The 17,708-nt window shown below is 39.0% G+C and overlaps 1 non-coding gene and 1 pseudogene across 1 annotated transcript; both read right to left on the reverse strand.

Annotated features, from left to right (window-relative positions):
* Positions 1 to 17,708, reverse strand: part of LOC113851956 — a 121,652-nt pseudogene that overhangs the window by 60,259 nt on the left and 43,685 nt on the right.
* Positions 6,595 to 6,701, reverse strand: LOC113853363. Its single transcript, XR_003502536.1, has one exon. It is a non-coding gene; the product is annotated as a small nucleolar RNA R71 (small nucleolar RNA).

Here is a 17,708-nt window from a genome sequence, read left to right on the forward strand (position 1 = left end):
AGATGTGTTTTGCACGCGTTCCTTAGCGACTTTGCAAAAGAGGACCCAAGCGAGACCCAAATTGGAATTTGGTCCCAAAGGCGCTGGGAGGCGAGAGTGAGACAGGGAACTCTTCCTATTAGTCCTAACAGTCACTTCCAGGTGTTTCAGTGGCCCGAGATGAGTTTTGTACGCGTTCCTTAGCGACTAAGCAAAAGAGGACCCATGCGAGACCCAAATTAGAAGTTGGGCCCAATGGCACCAGGAGGCGAGAAAGAGATAAGGAACTCTTCCTATTAGTCCTAGCAGTCACTTCCAAGGTGTTTCAGTGGCCCGAGATGAGTTTTGCACGCGTATCTTAGCGGCTAAGCAAAAGAGGACCCAAGCGATACCTAAAGTGGAATTTTTTCCCAAAGGCGCAGGAGGTGAGAGAGAGATAGTGAACTCTTCCTATTAGTCCTAGCAGTCACTTCAAAGGTGATTCAGTGGACCGACATGAGTTTTGCACGCGTTCCTTCGCAACTTAGCAAAAGAGGACCAAGCGAGACCCAAATTGGAATTTGATCCTAAAGGCGCCAGGAAGCGAGAGAGAGACAGGGAACTCTTCCTATTAGTCCTAGCAGTCCCTTCCAAGGTGTTTCAGTGGCCCGAGATGAGTTTTGCACGCGTTCCTTAGCGACTACGCAAAAAAGGACTCAAGCGAGATCCAAATTGGAATTTGATCCTAAAGGCGCCAGGAAGCGAGAGAGAGACAGGGAACTCTTCCTATTAGTCCTAGCAGTCCCTTCCAAGGTGTTTCAGTGGCCCGAGATGAGTTTTGCACGTGTTCCTTAGCGACTAAGCAAAAGAGGACCCAGGCGAGACCCAAATTAAAATTTGGTCCCAAAGGCGATAGGAGGCAAGAGAGAGACAGGGAACTCTTCCTATTAGTCCTAGCAGTTACTTCCAAGGTGTTTCAGTGGCCTAAGATGAGTTTTACACGCGTTCCTTAGTGACTAAGCGAAAGAGGACCCACGCGAGACTCAAAGTGGAATTTTTGCCAAAAGGCGCAGGAGGTGATATAGAGACAGCGAACTCTTCCTATTAGTCCTAGCAGTCACTTCCAAGGTTATTCAGTGGCCCGAGATGAGTTTTCTATGCGTCCCTTAGGGACTCAGCAAAAGAAGACCCAAGCGAGACCCAAATTTGAATTTGGGCCCAAAAGCGCCAAGAGGCGAGAGAGAGACAGGGAACTCTTCCTATTAGTCCTAGAAGTAACTTCCAAGGTGTTTCAGTGGCCCGAAATGAGTTTTGCACGCGTTCCTTAGTGACTAAGCAAAAGAGGACCCAGGTGAGACCCAAATTAGAATTTGGGGCCAAAGGCGCCAGGAGGCGAGAGAGAGACACGAAACTCTTCCTATTTCTCCTAGCAGTCACTTCCAAGGTGTTTCAGTGGGCCGAGATGTGTTTTGCATGCGTTCCTTAGCGACGTAGCAAAAGAGGGCCTAGGCGACTCAAAGGCGCCAGGAGGGGAGAGAGAGACAGAGAACTCTTCCTATTAGTCCTAGCAGTCACTTCCAAGGAATTTTACTGGCCCAAGATTAGTTTTGCACGCGTTCCTTAGTGACAAAACAAAAGAGGACCCAAGCGAGACCCAAATGGGAATTTGGTCCCAAAGGCACCAAGAGGCGAGAGAGAGATAGGGAACTCTTCCTATTAGTCCTAGCAGTCACTTCCAAGGTGTTTCACTGGCTCGAGATGAGTTTTGCACGCGTTCCTTAGCGACTAAGCAAAAGAGGACCCAGGCGAGACCTAAAGTGGAATTTTTGCCCAAAGGCGCAGGAGGCTAGAGAGAGACAGGGAACTCTTCCTATTAGTCCTAGAATTTACTTCCAAGGTGATTCAGTGGCCCGAGATCAGTTTTGCACGCGTTCCTTAGTAACTCAGCAAAAGAGGACCCAAGCGAGGCCCAAATTGGAATTTAGGCCCAATGGCGCAGTAGTCGAGGGAGAGACAGGGAACTCTTCCTATTAGTCCTAGCAGTTACTTCCAAAGTGATTCAGTGGCCCGAGATGAGTTTTGCACGCGTTCCTTAGCAAAATAGCAAAAAACAACCCACGCGAGACCCAAATTAGAATTTGGGCCCAAAGGCGCCAGGAGGCGAGAGAGACAGGGAACTCTTTCTTTTAGTCCTAGCAGTCACTTCCAAAGTGTTTCAGTGGCCCAAGATGTGTTTTGCACGTGTTCCTTAGCGACTTAGCAAAAGAGGACCCAGGCGAGACCCAAATTTGAATTTGGGCTCAAAGGTTCCAGGAGGCGAGAGAGAGACGGGGAACTCTTCCTATTACTCCTAGCAGCCACTTACAAGGTGAGTCAGTGCCTCGAGATGAGTTCTGCACGCGTTCCTTAGCAACTAAGCAAAATAGGACCCAAGCGAGACCTAAATTGGAATTTGGGCCCAAAGGTGCCAGGTTGCAAGAGAGAGACAGGGAACTCTTTCTTTTAGTCCTGGCAGTCACTTCCAAAGTGTTTCAGTGGCCCGAGATGTATTTTGCACGTGTTCCTTAGCGACTTAGCAAAACAGGACCCAGGCGAGACCCATATTGCAATTTGGGCTCAAAGGTGCCAGGAGGCGAGAGAGAGACGGGGAACACTTCCTATTACTCCTAGAAGCCACTTCCAAGGTGATTCAGTACCCGAGATGAGTTTTGCACGCGTTCCTTAGCAACTAAGCAAAAGAGGACCCAAGCGAGACCTAAATTGGAATTTGGGCCCAAAGGCGCCAGGAGGCGAGAGAGAGTCAAGGAACTCTTGCTATTAGTTCTAGCTGTCACTTCTAAGGTGTTTCAGTGGCCCGAAAAGAGTTTTGCACGCGTTCCTTAGCGACTAAGCAAAAGAGGACCCAGACGAGACCTAAAGTGGAATTTTTGCCCAATGGCGCAGGAGGTGAGTGATAGACAGCGAACTCTTCCTATTAGTCCTAGCAGTCACTTCCAAGGTGATTCAGTGCCCCGAGATGAGTTTTGCACGCTTTCCTTAGCAACTCAGCACAAGAGGAGCCAAGCGAGACCCATATTGCAATTTGGGCCCAAATGCGCCAGGAGGCGAGAGAGAGTCAGGGAACTCTTCCTATTAGTCCTAACAATCACTTCCAAGGTGTTTCAGTGGCTCGAGATGAGTTTTGTACGCGACCCTTAGGGACACAGCAAAAGAGGACCCAAGCGAGACCCAAATTACAATTTGGGCCCCAAGGCGCCAGGAGGCTAGAGAGAGACAGGGAACTCTTCCTATTAGTCCTAGCAGTTACTTCTAAGGTGTTTCAGTGGCCCGAGATGAGTTTTGCACGCGTTCCTTAGCAACTAAGCAAAAGAGGACCAACGCGAGACTTAAAGTAGAATTTTTTCCCACAGGCGCAGGAGGTGATAAAGAGACAGCGAACTCTTCCTATTAGTCCTAGCAGTCACTGCCAAGGTGATTCAGTGGCCCAAGATGAGTTTTTTACGCGTCCCTTAGGGACTTAGCAAAAGAGGACCCAGGCGAGACCCAAATTGGAATTTGGTCCCAAAGGCGCCAGGAGGCAAGAGAGAGACAGGGAACTCTTCCTATTAGTCCTAGCAGTAACTTCCAAGGTGTTTCAGTGGCCCGAAATTAGTTTTGCACGCGTTCCTTAGCGACTAAGCAAAAGGGGAGCCACGTGAGACCCAATTTGGAATTTTGGCCCAAAGGCGCCAGGAGGCGAGAGAGAGACAAGAAACTCTTCCTATTTCTCCTAGCAGTCACTTCCAAGGTGTTTCAATGGACTGAGATGTGTTTTACACACGTTCCTTAGCGACATAGCAAAAGAGGACCCAGGCGAGACCTAAATATGAATTTGGGGTCAAAGGCGCCAGGAGGCGAGAGAGAGATAGGGAACTCTTCCTATTAGTCCTAGCAGTCACTTCCAAGGTGTTTCACTGGCCCAAGATGAGTTTTGCACGCGTTCCTTAGTGACAAAGCAAAAGAGGACCCAAGCGAGACCCAAATTGGAATTTGGAACCAAAGGTGCCAGGAGGCGAGAGGGAGATGATGAATCCATATTTTTACTGATATTTTAGCATAATTCTAACACATTTGATAAGAAAAATATATGAAGAAAGCAGAAAAACTCAGAAAAAGAGAATGAATTTAAGTTTTCTTTAAAATTGTAGTTATCTTAGCAATTGTGGAATTTTTGCTTAGGAATTAAGTTTTTAATCTTGTTTTTGTAGGAATAAATTGAGCAAGGATCATATTCATGGAAGTTTGATGACAAGGAAGAGGAACGAAGCAAGTCTGGACTCCAAAAACACAAGACCAAGAAAGTGCAGAGTAGGTGTGATCACTATTGTAAGTAAAAGTGATCACTCCAGAGTTCAAAGAAGAAGAAAGCTTGGGCATTATCACTTTTATCAATAAAAGTGAGCGTTCCAGAGAGGCAAATATCAGGAAAAGCTCTGCGTAACCACTATTATCAGCGAAAGTGAACGTTCCAGAGAGCCTTCAACCTGGCGAGTTGCTCGTAATCACTTTTATTCATAAGAGTGATCACGCGCAACCACTTGAGCTCTGCGTAGTCACTTTTATCAGCAAGAGTGATAGTTCCAGAGCCTTCAATATCAGGAAAGTTGCGCGTGGACACTTTTTCTCATAAAAGTGTTAACGTGCAACCATAAACCTTCTGCGTGGCTACTATTTCTCATAAAAGTGATAACGCACAAATCTGGGAAATTCTATAAATAATAGAAACATGCAGATTTTTCGGAGTTCAGTTTTATTTTTCCGTTTTTCTGTTAGATCTCGTTGAGAGAGATTGAGAGAGAAGATTGGGGTCAAGTCTTGAAGCTTCCACCAAGAGGAATCAGATTGGAGCTTCTGGCCATGACTTCTTGGAGTTTTTCTTCTTCTTCTTCTTCTTTCTCTTTCTCTTCTCCCATGTCTGAGTAGTTTTCTTGTAGTTAGGGGTTTATGGAACTCGAATTGATGTATTGATTTGACTCTTATTTCTGGATTTTGAGTTCTTAGATTAATTGAATTGTGAATTCTGTTTTTCTTGCAATCTATGAATGGAAATTCGTTTGATTCATCTTAGAGGAACAATTACCAATGGAAGTTGGATTTGCTTCTTCGATTTGAGTTAGCAATCAGAAGTTAGGGATTTCTTAGGGATAAAGAGACCTAATTCTGCAATCTTAAGGTTCTAAGTCTTAATGCAACTTGAAATTGAACTTCACCTAAGGGATTAGGGTGGTTTAGTTTCTTGTTAGGGTCAATGAGTTAAGGAATTAATCTTTGGCTATTGCTATGCGAAATTGATTGTCAATTAACCAAGTTCTTGAATGTTCAAAGGCATAATTGAATTAATACTGATATTCTTGTGAAGTAAATTCCTAACTACCTTTCAATCCATTTCTAATCTCACATTGCATTCATTGATCTGTTTTTCTGCACATTCTTCTTTACTCTTAATTGCTTTGGTTTATTGCTTTTGTATGTTACAACTCTTCTCCCAAATTCGTATGGCTCAAATGGTTACAATTTTGTGAATTGATACTTGAAATCTAAATTCCTCTTGGAGACGATATCCTGTTCTTAAAAATACTCATTACTTGCTGCAATACTAGTGCACTTGCTAGTGTTTAGATTGCTAACAACAAGTTTTTGGCGCCGTTGCTGGGAAATTTGCATTTCAATATCATTAGTAGTAGAAAAGTAACTAGATTGAGCATTTATTTTGTTGCTTTGCTTTCAAATTGCTTTCTGCATAATTTTACTACACCTTGTGTAATATTCTGCATAATATTTCTGTCTGCTGCATAGAATTTTTACATCTTTGTTATCTGCATAATTTCAGTTTTCATTGTTCTTCATAGTTGTAATTGCCATTCTGCATATTTGTACATGATTTTACAATTCTGCAACTGCTAGATTTAAGTTTCTATATGCTTTTACTAATAGAATTTGCATGAATTCTGTTGTACATTTCTGAATATCAATTGTGGTCTAATTTTGCTTTAAACTGATTTGTATATGCGTGGTAAAAACAAGAATAAATCAATTCTGGTCTTTGATCCTGACATAGACATAACTTTGAGAAGATTGAGAAAAGAGTCTAGAGCAGAAAAAGCCATAGGGAGTGATAGTGAGTTAGAAGCTGTCCATTCTCCAGAATCTCAGAGTAATCCTAGAATGAAAAGAACATTTACACCCTTGAGACAACCAAATCCAGCAATAGAAATGGCAGAACAGAACAGATTTAGAACATTAGGGGACTATGCTATTCCTAACATGCAAGGTTTTAACTCTTCTATAATTAGGCCAACTATTCAAGCCAACCGTTTTGAGATTAAACCTGCCCTACTACATTTAGTCCAATAGGATCAGTTTGCTGGAGGAAATTCTGATGATCCTAACCTGCATATTTCAAATTTTCTGCAGCTATGTGACACCATAAGAATGAATGGAGTTAGTGAAGAAGCTATCAGATTAAGACTATTTTCTTTTTCCTTGAGAGATAGAGCAAAATGTTGGTTACAAGCTCAACCACAAGGAAGCATCACAACCTGGACAAAACTGGTGAATAAGTTTTTAACTAAGTACTTCCCTCCATCTAAAGCTGCTAAGTTGAGAGGAGAAATTACATCCTTTGTGCAGCAAGAAAGAGAATCATTGTATGAAGAATGGGAAAGATACAAAGAACTGCTTAGAAGGTGTCCACATCATTGTATTCCAGATTGGATGCAATTAGAGACTTTTTATAATGGGATGAATGCAGTAACAAGAACAATGGTTGATGCTGCTGCTGGAGGTTCATTAAATACAAAGTCCTTGGAAGAAGCTCAGAGGATTATTGACATGATGGCATCTTCAATGTATCAGAATTCAAACTCAAGGAATCAAGGAAGAAACTTTGGTCATGAAGCTAAAGTTCTGGAAACTTTTCTTGCACAAAATCAGCTACAAAATCAAATGTTTTCAGAATAATTAGCTGCCTTAACACAACAAATCAACAATCTGCAAACAGGGAGTATGCCTACCAGTCAGCTAAGTTGTGACTTTTGTGGAGGAAACCATGCAAATGGTGCATGTGAGGCATCCACAAGTGAACCACAAGAGCAAGTGAATTATATGAATAATTTTCAGAGACAACAGCCATCATATCCCCCTAGATTTCAATTTTCAAATAATAAAACTCAGCAGTATTCTAATTGGAATAATCAATATTCTGCTGCAAAGAATTCTAATTCAAATTTGCCTTTTTCTAATGCAGGTCCAGCAACACAACAGCATTATTTTCAGAGAAATTCGTCCACTCAACCTCAAGGAAATCAAAAATTTTCCAGACCTATGAATGAGAGACACAGATTGGACAATTAGCTGAACAATTATCCAGCAGGGATGAAGGAAGATTTCCAAGCAATACAGTAATCAATCCTAAAGAGTCAAGCCATAACTACAAGGAGTGGAGCTGTAGTTGCAAGCCCTAAACCAGCAGAAAAGAAAGTAAATGATGTAGTAGAAAGAAACATTGAACAAGATCTGCAACAAGGAAATTTTAAGCTATTGAAGAAAGACCATTCAGAAGAAAAAGAAAAAGTTCCCATGAATTCTGAAAGAAAAACCAAAAAGCAACTCTTTGAGGAAGCTTGTAAGCCAATAGATCCAGAAAAATACAAGAGGCTGCCCTATCCTCAAAGAGTTCAGAATCCTAAACAAGAGGAACAATTTGAAAGGTTTATGAATGTCTTTAAGAAATTACAAATTAACATTCCTTTTGCAGAAGCTTTAGAGCAAATGCCCTCATATGCAAAGTTTATGAAAGAACTACTTTCCAGAAAAAGAAAACTAGAGCATGATAAAACAGTACCTTTGACAGAGGAGTGCAGTGCCATTCTCAAGAGAAAGCTTCCTCAAAAGCTGAAAGATCTTGGATCATTTAGCATTCCTTGTGAAATAGGAAACTGCACTGTGGGAAGAGCATTGTGTGACTTGGGAGCAAGCATAAATCTGATGCCATTGGCTGTTCTGCAGAAACTTGGCATAGAGGAAGTGAAGCCCACCAACATTACATTGCAGCTAGCTGATAGATCATACACTTATCCATATGGAGTTGTTGAAGATTTATTAGTTAAAGTTGACAAGTTCATTTTTCCTACAGATTTTGTAATTCTGGACATGGAGGTGGATTCTAACATTCCTTTGATCCTAGGGAGACCATTTCTTGCAACAGGGAGAGCTTTAATTACACAACGCCATATTAATGAAATTGATGAACTTGCGGTGTTAGAAGAAATAATATCTGCAGGGAGCAACAAATCTGAACTTCTGCATGAAGAATGCATTAAGGAAGTGCAGCAGCAACTATAAGCTCTGCCAATTCAAAAATCTGCAGAAAATTCAGTGAAGGAGAAGCTAGAAAAGGATGATAAAGAAGAGGAAAAGCAAAGGCTAGAACTGAAACAACTCCCTTCACACCTGCGGTATGCATTTCTGGATAAGAAACATGAAAATCCACTCATCATCAATAATGAACTTAAGGAAGAACAAGAGGAAAAATTGCTCAGAATTTTGAGAGAACACAAATCTGCAATTGGCTGGAGTATTGCAGATCTGAAAGGTATAAATCCCTCATTTTGTAAGCACAAAATTTTATTTGAAGAGAATTTTAAGCCTGTTGTGCAGCCAGAAAGGAGGTTAAACCCAGCCATGAAAGAGGTAGTTAAAAAAGAGGTCATAAAGCTGTTAGATGCAGGAATAATATACCCAATTTCTGACAGCAATTGGGTAAGTCCAGTCCAAGTTGTTCCAAAGAGAGGTGGTATGACAGTTGTACCTAATGAAAAGAATGAACTTGTCCCTACTAGGACTGTGACTGGATGGAGAATGTGCATAGACTATAGGAAATTAAATGATGCAACCAGAAAAGATCATTTCCCACTACCATTTGCAGATTAAATGTTAGAAAGACTTGTTGGACATTCATTTTATTGTTTTCTTGATGGGTATTCAGGATATAATCAAATAGCTGTAGATCCTTTAGATCAAGAGAAAACTGCATTTACATGTCCATTTGGAGTCTTTGCATATAGGAGAATGCCATTTGGTTTGTGTAATGCCCTTGCCACTTTCCAAAGATGCATGCTTTCTATTTTTTCTGATTTGGTAGAAAACATCATAGAAGTGTTCATGGATGATTTCTCTGTTTTTGGTGATTCTTTTGATGATTGTTTAGCTAATCTATCCACTGTTTTGCAGAGATGTCAAGACACTAATCTTGTGTTAAATTGGGAAAAGTGCCATTTCATGGTACAAGAAGGCATTGTCCTTGGTCACAAAATTTCAGAGAAAGGAATGGAGGTGGACCAAGCTAAAATAGAAGTCATTAGTAAATTGCCTCCACCTATCAATATTAAGGGAGTTAGAAGTTTTTTAGGACATGCTGGTTTTTATAGAAGATTCATAAAAGACTTTTCCAAGATTGCTAAACCCTTGAGTAATTTACTTATAAAGGATGCAGATTTCATATTTGATGATAATTGTTTGCATGCATTTTCTGTTTTAAAAGAGAAACCGATTTCTGCACCTATTCTTGCAAAACCAGATTAGAAACTACCTTTTGAACTCATGTGTGATGTAAGTGATAGTGCAGTGGGTGCTGTTTTAGGACAGAGAAAAGATAGGAAATTACATGCTATCTATTATTCAAGCGAAGTGTTAAATCCTGCACAAGTGAATTACACAACAACAGAAAAAGAACTTTTAGCTGTTGTATATGCTTTTGATAAGTTCAGATCATATTTAATGGGTTCGAAAGTGATTGTATATACTGATCATGCTACTCTTAAATATCTCTTGACAAAACAGGATGCAAAGCCCAGATTATTAAGATGGATTCTACTCCTCCAAGAATTTGAGCTAGAGATCAAAGACAAGAAAGGAAAAGAAAACAGTGTTGCTGACCACCTATCCAGATTACCCTTGGAGAGTTCAACCACTGAATCATTGGAAATAAATGAAGAATTTCCAGATGAAAAGCTGTTCGCAATGGATAACATACCTTGGTTTGCTGACATTGCAAATTTTAAAGCCACTCAATTCATACCAAAGAGGTTTACTTGGCAGCAAAAGAAAAAGCTCCTACATGACAGCAAATTCTATGTGTGGGAAGACCCATACTTGTTCAAAATTGGAGTAGATGGGTTACTTAGAAGATGCATTCCACAAAGTGAGCAAGCTGAGATATTATGGCATTGTCATAATTCAGAATATGGAGGCCACCATGCAAGTTCAAGAACTGCTGCAAAAGTGTTGCAAGCAGGTTTCTTTTAGCCTACACTCTTCAAAGATGCCAAAAGGTATGTAGAAAACTGTGACAAATGTCAAAGAACTAGAAATATCTCAAGAAGACATGAGCTGCCATTAACCAACATCTTAGAGTGGAACTATTTGATGTATGGGGGATTGATTTCATGGGACCATTTCCCCCATCATTTTCACACGAATACATTCTAGTGGCAGTGGATTATGTGTCTAAATAGGTAGAAGCAATTCCCACCAGATCAAATGATGCAAGGGTAGTGATTTCTTTTATAAGAAAGAACATTTTTTCAAGATTTGGTGTGCCTAGAGTGCTAATAAGTGATGGAGGTACTCACTTCTGCAACAAGTATCTTGAAGCTGTATTAATGAAATATGGTGTGAAGCATAAGGTTGCTACTCCTTACCATCCACAAACAAGTGGACAAGTGGAGGTTTCAAATAGAGAAATCAAGCAAATTCTGGAGAAGGTAGTGAACAGCTCAAGGAAGGATTGGTCAAAGAGGCTGGATGATTCATTGTGGGCATACAGAACTGCTTTTAAAACTCCAATTGGTATGTCTCTATATCAGTTAGTATTTGGAAAGGCCTGTCACCTACCCCTAGAGTTGGAACATAGAGCATATTGGACTACAAAATGGATTAATTTCGATCTGTCAAATGCTGGAAGGAAGAGAGTTCTACAGCTGCATGAATTGGAGGAATTAAGACAGCAAGCATATGAGAATGCAAAGTTGTACAAAGAAAGAACCAAGAGAATCCATGACAAGTTCATTCTGCAAAAAGATTTCAGAACTGGCCAACAAGTGCTGTTATTCAATTCAAGGTTAAAATTGTTCCCAGGGAAATTGAAATCTAGATGGTCTGGACCATTTTTAATAAAGGAAACCTCTCCCTTTGGAGCAATTCTGATAGAAGATCAGAAAACAGGGAGGGAATTCAAGGTCAATGGCCAAAGACTGAAGATCTATCATGGAGAAGAGTTTGCAAGAAACATATCATGCTTGAAATTGGTTCCTCTTGAGTAAGGAACAACTAATGTCAAGCTAGTGACATTAAAGAAGCGCTTTGTGAGAGGCAACTCACATTTCTAACTCATTTTAAGTTTTTTTGTATTGTTTTAGGAGTTTGTATTTCATATTCTGCAGTTTCTGAAATTTGTAATTCTGCATATTCATTTTTTTTTAATTCCCTGCAAGTTCTGCTGCATCTGATTTTCTGAAGTGAATCTGATAGTTGATTAGAGATTTGATGTGGTGAATGTGTATTTGAAGGTTTAAAATTCTGCATAATCTGAAACTTCTGCAATTTAATTCTGTTGCATATCTCTGCTGAAGTGAATTTGGTATTTGATTTGAGGTTCAATGTTTAGAATGTGTATCTGCAGAATTAGAAATCTGTATAATCATGTTTTGCAATTTTATCTAAGTTCTGCAAATATGTTGCTACAGCTGTTTTTCTTAATTGAATCTGATAAATAATTAGAGATTTGGAATTAAGAGAAGTAAATTGAAGGATTAGAGTATGAGAAGTGAGTTAATTGAGAGTTTAGATGAATTTGATTAATGAAAGGAGTCACTATGTTGCAGGAAAGAAGCTACGCAGAGAATACATTTTGAGGATCTCTGTTGGAACAATCACTTTTACTGACAAAAGTGATCACGCAGAGGCATCAGGGTAATACGCTTCTCTGGAATAATCACTTTTACTGATAAAAGTGATTATGCAGAGACAGATGGGAAAACTAACTCTCTAGAACGCTTCCTTTTATTGGTAAAAGTGACTACGCACATGTAAGTATAACCTAGACCTCTGTGCGTTATTACTTTTATTAACAAAAGTTGCAACATAGCTGCGTGTTATCACTTTTCCCAGCAATAGTGATAACGCGCCTCTTACTTTGAAAAATACACTCTCTGGAACATTCACTCTTATGAATAATAGTGATAACGCTGGGACTTTTAATAACATAAAGGTCACTTTTACTCTCAAAAGGAGCCACGTGCTCAAGCGTGCCTATAAATACTGCTAAGGGTGAATATGCACATACGCTTTTAAACCTAAAATTCCTTCCCTCTCTGAGAGCTCTCTAACCCTCAATCTCTGCATTGTGCTTTAGAAGATTTTTCTTCCCTGTTCCATATTCGAGCATCATTTCTGCATCTCCAACCAAGGTACATTTCCTTTATTTCTGAAATCTGTGATTGGAGTTTTGTATGTGTTTAAATATTTTGGGGAAATTGTTGAAAAAGGATAACTAGGAATGTTTTGAGCCATTTAAATCAATCTGGGGAATAGAAAATATTGAGATTAGGTTTTGCTGTAATTTGAGTTTTCTGAGAAGATTCAATTCTGCATTGCACTTTTCAAATTAACAAACTTCTGCAGAAATTGACTTGACCTAAAAAGACTTTAATAACAATGTTTTGATTGAAAGATATTGAATTTGAAAGTCTGAAATTATCTATTGTGCTATGTTCTGCATGTATTGCTTTGGAAAATGTCGAGATTAGTGTTGGGAAACTATTCTGATATTATTTGCTTCAAGAATGGAATGGACAATACTCTGAATTGGTCTTTCCTTGTCAACTATGACATTTCTGCTGGGATAATTGAAACTGCATTGCACACTATATGTACCACATTTCTGTAGCATTTTAGTTGACTTAAATAGAATTGTGTGAATTGGTTGATTGAAAATTTTTGAATATGACTATTTGAAATTACTTGCTGTTATGGAATCACTTCTACATTATTCTGAAAATTACAATAAGTGAGTTGCAACAATATTTTTGAAAAATTGGATGATACTTGGATGATTCCTCTGCGTTAACCTGATATGTTTTGAGAGTACCTACTCTAAATTTATGTATGAGGATTTAACATGAATTGATTGTGAATGTTAAGTTTGTGCAGTTATGTGTAGGTAGTTATATGTTGATTTATCTTGACAATAGACTGCATGTTATATAGAAGAATTGAATTCTGTTTGATTGAATTTACTTCAGTACAGAAATCTATACTATCACAGCTGATATTACAATATTAAATTGTCCAGTTGTTCCTTCATTTGCAGAAACTGAAAAAATGATTAGAACTTCACTGAATACACTAGTTGGACCTTTTAAGAAGCAGTAAGTTGGAGCTTCCACCACTCCAAGAAGAAGATTCAGCAGAAATCTTCAAGCTGGAGCAGCTAGGAGAAATCCAGCAGCAAAGAGGGCCAGAACTGATGGTGTCTCAAGCTCTTCACCAATTGAAATTTTTGACCCACCTCAGACAAGATCCCCTGCACCTTCACCTTCTCCGCCACCTCAGAGGAGGAAGATGCAGCAGAAGATTAGTCTAGGAATTTAATTTCTGTTATTAGATTTCAGTAAAATTTTGGTAGTTTAAAACTTTTGGGTTGTAATCACTAATTGGTACAATTTAGTTTAATTTTCACTTACCTATTTTGCAATTATATTAGCTTCTTAACTAATCACCTTTCTCTTGCTGCGAGTTAATGGAATTCTGGTGTTTTTGTGCAGAGAATATCACACACACAACACTCACACACATTGGATGGTGACTCTTGCACAAGCTGCCATGAAAGGGGGGTTTCATTCTCTACCTCTTATTCATGTGTAGCCTCACATTACACTGAATTGTTGTTGAAAAACACCAAAATACTAGAATAGATAATAAACTGCTGGCTGTGAATTTTGTGTGAAAATTTTTTTTTAGTTGTTTTTCCCATTCTCAAAATGAGATCACACTTGTATTTTCAAAAATGAGGCAGTTGCCACTAGGTGCATATATTTCTGAAAAGTGCATTGTGTTTTCATTAATCCACATGATCACTTATAAATGCCTAGTGAGACTTGAGCTACCTACTTCTTTCCTTGTGTGTTAATCAAATTTTACTGCATTCTCTAGAACTTGCCCTTGTTCTTAATTGAATATGCATGTTACAGTTCTCACACACATGATAGAGGCCATGTTTGATATACTTAGTTAGCCTAAAATGCCTTCCCTTATGATTAATTGCCCTAGTTTACCCCTTTTGAGCTTAATATTCCCTTTTCTTGAGTTAACTTCATTACACGCCTTGCTGAAAAACCAATTTTACCATTCAAATTGATCAAAGGCATTGTGAGTTTAATCAAGAATGAGTTTTAAAACTAAGTTTGGGGTAGCATCCAATTAAGTTGCTTGAGGACAAGCAAAATTTTAAGTTTAGGGTAGGGGAGTAGCAAGCTATCTAAGTTTGAGTTCAAAAAGTCAGAACGAAAGAACAAAAGTGCTGCAGAAAAATTAAAAATTATGCAGCAAAACTATGGAAGAGTTAAACATGAGTTCAAAAATAGAATCTGAGTTGAAAAGAGCAAAATGGAGATCAAAAAGAAGAAATTAGCAGTAAACTGTTGCAGAGAAAAAGAAAAAGAAATTCAACGAAAAGAAAAGAGTAAATGGAAGTAAGAGAAGAAAAAGGAAAATAAAAATTCTGCTGCACAAAAACGATTAGTCTACTGCATAACTGAGGAATTTAATGTGAATTGATGCTAAACCAGACTAGTTTTAAAGTCATTCACTCAAAATGCTTCTGATCTTTTGAAATTGCAACTTGTTTCTTATTTTGTTCAGTATCTACCTTAACCTAAGCCCTGTTATAAACTGTAAAAAGTCCTCTTGATGTGTGATTGGCTGTACTAAGCAGAGGAGATAGAGAAATTGGGCAAGCATATGGTAGAGTGTAGCTGAATTGATGATTAAAGAGAGAAAACAGTACTTAAACACTGCTGAGAATTGAGGGAAACACTGTCCAGTGAGAAGTGATCATGATTTTAATGTTTCTCACATGAACTTGGCTGATATATTCACTTAGATAGCAATTCTTGCTTAAAATTTGATGAATGCATTGTGATTGCAATGATGAGTAATTGGATGAATATCTTGATTGAAAATTTTGCAGAAAACACAGAATTGCAAATTGAAAAATTCTGATATAGCAGTTGTGAAATGGTTTCTGAAAAGTGGAAGAATTACCCTTGGTTTAATTTGATTTGCTTGAGGACAAGCAAAAATTCAAGTTTGGGGTAGTGATGAATCCATATTTTTACTGATATTTTAGCATAATTCTAACACATTTGATAAGAAAAATATATGAAGAAAGCAGAAAAACTCAGAAAAAGAGAATGAATTTAAGTTTTCTTTAAAATTGTAGTTATCTTAGCAATTGTGGAATTTTTGCTTAGGAATTAAGTTTTTAATCTTGTTTTTGTAGGAATAAATTGAGCAAGGATCATATTCATGGAAGTTTGATGACAAGGAAGAGGAACGAAGCAAGTCTGGACTCCAAAAACACAAGACCAAGAAAGTGCAGAGTAGGTGTGATCACTATTGTAAGTAAAAGTGATCACTCCAGAGTTCAAAGAAGAAGAAAGCTTGGGCATTATCACTTTTATCAATAAAAGTGAGCGTTCCAGAGAGGCAAATATCAGGAAAAGCTCTGCGTAACCACTATTATCAGCGAAAGTGAACGTTCCAGAGAGCCTTCAACCTGGCGAGTTGCTCGTAATCACTTTTATTCATAAGAGTGATCACGCGCAACCACTTGAGCTCTGCGTAGTCACTTTTATCAGCAAGAGTGATAGTTCCAGAGCCTTCAATATCAGGAAAGTTGCGCGTGGACACTTTTTCTCATAAAAGTGTTAACGTGCAACCATAAACCTTCTGCGTGGCTACTATTTCTCATAAAAGTGATAACGCACAAATCTGGGAAATTCTATAAATAATAGAAACATGCAGATTTTTCGGAGTTCAGTTTTATTTTTCCGTTTTTCTGTTAGATCTCGTTGAGAGAGATTGAGAGAGAAGATTGGGGTCAAGTCTTGAAGCTTCCACCAAGAGGAATCAGATTGGAGCTTCTGGCCATGACTTCTTGGAGTTTTTCTTCTTCTTCTTCTTCTTTCTCTTTCTCTTCTCCCATGTCTGAGTAGTTTTCTTGTAGTTAGGGGTTTATGGAACTCGAATTGATGTATTGATTTGACTCTTGTTTCTGGATTTTGAGTTCTTGGATTAATTGAATTGTGAATTCTGTTTTTCTTGCAATCTATGAATGGAAATTCGTTTGATTCATCTTAGAGGAACAATTACCAATGGAAGTTGGATTTGCTTCTCCGATCTGAGTTAGCAATCAGAAGTTAGGGATTTCTTAGGGATAAGGAGACCTAATTCTGCAATCTTAAGGTTCTAAGTCTTAATGCAACTTTAAATTGAACTTCACCTAAGGGATTAGGGTGGTTTAGTTACTTGTTAGGGTCAATGAGTTAAGGAATTAACCTTTGGCTATTGCTATGCGAAACTGATTGTCAATTAACCAAGTTCTTGACTGTTCAAAGGCATAATTGAATTAATACTGATATTCTTGTGAAGTAAATTCCTAACTACCTTTCAATCCATTTCTAATCTCACATTGCATTCATTGATCTGTTTTTCTGCACATTCTTCTTTACTCTTAATTGCTTTGGTTTATTGCTTTTGTATGTTACAACTCTTCTCCCAAATTCGTATGGCTCAAATGGTTACAATTTTGTGAATTGATACTTGAAATCTAAATTCCCTGTGGAGACGATATCCTGTTCTTAAAAATACTCATTACTTGCTGCAATACTAGTGCACTTGCTAGTGTTTAGATTGCTAACAACAGGAGACAAGGAACTCTTCCTATTAGTCCTAGGAATCACTTCCAAGGTGTTTCAGTGGCCCGTGATGAGTTTTGTACGCGTTCCTTAGCGACTAAGAAAAAGAGGACCCTAGCAAGACCTAAATTGGAATTTTTGCCCAAAGGCGCAGGAGGCGAGAGAGAGACAGGGAACTCTTCCTATTAGTCCTAGCAGTTACTTCCAAGGTGATTCAGTGGCCCGGGATGAGTTTTGCACACGTTCCTTAGCAAATCAGTAAAGAGGGACCCACGTGAGACCCAAATTAGAATTTTGGCCCAAAGGCGCCAGGAGGCGAGAGAGAGACAGGGAACTCTTTCTTTTAGTCCTAGCAGTCACTTCCAAAGTGTTTCAATGGCCCAAGATGTGTTTTGTATGCGTTCCTTAGCAACTTAGCAAAAGAGGACCCAGGCGAGACCTAAATTGGAAGTTGGGCCCAGAGGCGCCAGGACGCGAGAGAGAGACAGGGAACTCTTTCTATTAGTCCTAGTAGTCACCTCTGAGGTGATTCAGTTCCCCGAGATGTGTTTTGCACGCGTTCCTTAGCGACTCAGAAAAAAAGGACCCAGGCGAGACCCAAATTGGAATTTAGGCCCAAATGCGCCAGGAGGCGAGAGAGTCAGGGAACTCTTGCTATTAGTCCTAGCTGTCACTTTCAAGGTGTTTCAGTGGCCCGAAAAGAGTTTTGCACGCGTTCCTTAGCGACTAAGCAAA

Source organism: Abrus precatorius, unplaced genomic scaffold, assembly GCF_003935025.1.
Source record: "Abrus precatorius isolate BTA unplaced genomic scaffold, Abrus_2018 Scaffold10, whole genome shotgun sequence".
In the NCBI taxonomy this organism is placed as follows: Eukaryota; Viridiplantae; Streptophyta; class Magnoliopsida; order Fabales; family Fabaceae; genus Abrus; species Abrus precatorius.